The sequence below is a fragment of the Trypanosoma cruzi genome, assembly GCF_000209065.1.
Source record: "Trypanosoma cruzi strain CL Brener chromosome Unknown tcruzi_1047053423151, whole genome shotgun sequence".
Lineage (NCBI taxonomy): Eukaryota > Euglenozoa > Kinetoplastea > Trypanosomatida > Trypanosomatidae > Trypanosoma > Trypanosoma cruzi.
Window position 1 is genome coordinate 1 of NW_916834.1, and position 1,938 is coordinate 1,938.

General features: G+C 54.1%; 10 non-coding genes across 10 annotated transcripts; all 10 read left to right on the plus strand.

The window, feature by feature from the left end:
* Positions 1-10: 10 nt before the first annotated feature.
* On the plus strand, positions 11-102 carry Tc00.1047053423151.10. The gene has a single exon (XR_008254198.1). It is a non-coding gene; the product is annotated as a C/D small nucleolar RNA (snoRNA), TB10C4C4 (small nucleolar RNA).
* A 32-nt stretch (positions 103-134) lies between these two features.
* On the plus strand, positions 135-200 carry Tc00.1047053423151.20. The gene has a single exon (XR_008254200.1). It is a non-coding gene; the product is annotated as an H/ACA snoRNA, TC10C4H4 (small nucleolar RNA).
* Positions 201-365: 165 nt separating this feature from the next.
* On the plus strand, positions 366-441 carry Tc00.1047053423151.30. The gene has a single exon (XR_008254201.1). It is a non-coding gene; the product is annotated as a C/D small nucleolar RNA (snoRNA), TB10C4C3 (small nucleolar RNA).
* Positions 442-548: 107 nt separating this feature from the next.
* Positions 549-620, plus strand: Tc00.1047053423151.40. Its single transcript, XR_008254202.1, has one exon. It is a non-coding gene; the product is annotated as an H/ACA snoRNA, TC10C4H2 (small nucleolar RNA).
* A 37-nt stretch (positions 621-657) lies between these two features.
* Positions 658-735, plus strand: Tc00.1047053423151.50. The gene has a single exon (XR_008254203.1). It is a non-coding gene; the product is annotated as a C/D small nucleolar RNA (snoRNA), TB10C4C2 (small nucleolar RNA).
* A 53-nt stretch (positions 736-788) lies between these two features.
* Tc00.1047053423151.60 lies at positions 789-870 on the plus strand. Its single transcript, XR_008254204.1, has one exon. It is a non-coding gene; the product is annotated as an H/ACA snoRNA, TC10C4H1 (small nucleolar RNA).
* A 376-nt stretch (positions 871-1,246) lies between these two features.
* Positions 1,247-1,338, plus strand: Tc00.1047053423151.70. The gene has a single exon (XR_008254205.1). It is a non-coding gene; the product is annotated as a C/D small nucleolar RNA (snoRNA), TB10C4C4 (small nucleolar RNA).
* Positions 1,339-1,370: 32 nt separating this feature from the next.
* Positions 1,371-1,436, plus strand: Tc00.1047053423151.80. Its single transcript, XR_008254206.1, has one exon. It is a non-coding gene; the product is annotated as an H/ACA snoRNA, TC10C4H4 (small nucleolar RNA).
* A 165-nt stretch (positions 1,437-1,601) lies between these two features.
* On the plus strand, positions 1,602-1,677 carry Tc00.1047053423151.90. The gene has a single exon (XR_008254207.1). It is a non-coding gene; the product is annotated as a C/D small nucleolar RNA (snoRNA), TB10C4C3 (small nucleolar RNA).
* A 106-nt stretch (positions 1,678-1,783) lies between these two features.
* Positions 1,784-1,855, plus strand: Tc00.1047053423151.100. Its single transcript, XR_008254199.1, has one exon. It is a non-coding gene; the product is annotated as an H/ACA snoRNA, TC10C4H2 (small nucleolar RNA).
* The last annotated feature ends 83 nt before the right edge of the window (positions 1,856-1,938 follow it).

The following is a 1,938-nucleotide window of genomic DNA, read 5'->3' on the forward strand; positions in this document are numbered from 1 at the left end:
AGTGCGTTTGCGAATGAAGACAAAAGTTGTAGTGCGCGACTGAGCCTTGCTTGGTGCTGAGCAAGAACGACAGACGCGGTCAATACTGCGTTCTGCTGACGCAACGCTGCGTGGCTAGCGGCTGCCGTGCGCGGGAGGAGATCCGTAGCCACGGTGCCTTGCCTACTTCGTGGCGCACTGTGGGCGGTGATTTTCCGAGAGTCGCCTTCACCGGCGTGTGGATCTTATTGCCGGCATGATGACCTATTCAGAGACGGATCCCATAATCAGAGCACTGTGCGCTGACAAGAAAAGATGACAATCCGTATGCGTTGCTGACATCACCTGCTTCTCCTACACACACGACGGACTGCGTTGCTGGCCGCAATGATGAAAAACTTGTCTAACGACAGGCGGACCGACACATTGATGAGGACTCTTGAATGTGTACAAATGTTGAGCGACCCATTTCCACACACCCCTTTTTTTTTTGTCTCCTTTCCCCCTCCCGCATGCCCGTGTGCACGCCCACAGTGTCTCACATGTTCCCCGCCTGTTTCTCGCACTCCACGTGACGCCTTCGTCTAACACCCCGCACCGCGAGCACTATTTCCCGGCGGGGTGATTTCAGAGGGCGGAGAGTCTCACCGGAATGGTTATTACTGTCGTTGCTGCTTTGTGATGAAGGAACAGTTGTAGTGCGCACTGAATATCAATCATGATTGAGCAAGCAACTTTATGCTTCTGACTGAATTTTTTGAATGCGAGTAACCCGTCTGTATTTTCTCTTCTTCTCTGTCTTTCCATTCACAACCCTTTTGTGCGTGGGATCTCGAGCACGCGTCATGAGTTTTTGGCGCCCCCTGCGCGAGAAAGCGCGTTTGAAGAAGAATTGGTGACGGCGATGAGGAGGATATGCCCTTCGACCATCCACAAGGGAGCTTAGCGTTGCATGGCCACATTGTTGCCTTCCTTGCCACTTTGCCTCGAATTGCGCTGGATGCTGTACGGGAAGTGTCGTGTAGGCTCCCACTTACCAGCGCCTGGTGTTGCGTCTCCGCCTGTGCGTCAATCATGCGGAGCGAGAGTTGGAGAAAGAGGAGTGCGACACCTGCGTGCCGAGCCGGCTGTTTTCTTTTTTTCCCTCTTTGCGCTGCCCCGTGCACTGCGGAGTGATATATGTGGCGGAGATCCTCACCGAAGCGTCTGCCCACTCCTCTCCTACTTCCTCCTGTTTTGGGACAGCCGTGGCCAGCGAGTGCGTTTGCGAATGAAGACAAAAGTTGTAGTGCGCGACTGAGCCTTGCTTGGTGCTGAGCAAGAACGACAGACGCGGTCAATACTGCGTTCTGCTGACGCAACGCTGCGTGGCTAGCGGCTGCCGTGCGCGGGAGGAGATCCGTAGCCACGGTGCCTTGCCTACTTCGTGGCGCACTGTGGGCGGTGATTTTCCGAGAGTCGCCTTCACCGGCGTGTGGATCTTATTGCCGGCATGATGACCTATTCAGAGACGGATCCCATAATCAGAGCACTGTGCGCTGACAAGAAAAGATGACAATCCGTATGCGTTGCTGACATCACCTGCTTCTCCTCCACACACGACGGACTGCGTTGCTGGCCGCAATGATGAAAAACTTGTCTAACGACAGGCGGACCGACACATTGATGAGGACTCTTGAATGTGTACAAATGTTGAGCGACCCATTTCCACACACCCCTTTTTTTTTGTCTCCTTTCCCCCTCCCGCATGCCCGTGTGCACGCCCACAGTGTCTCACATGTTCCCCGCCTGTTTCTCGCACTCCACGTGACGCCTTCGTCTAACACCCCGCACCGCGAGCACTATTTCCCGGCGGGGTGATTTCAGAGGGCGGAGAGTCTCACCGGAATGGTTGTTACTGCTTGTTGGCGATCTTTCTGTTGCTAATTTATATGACTTGATTTTTCTTGTATTTTCGCC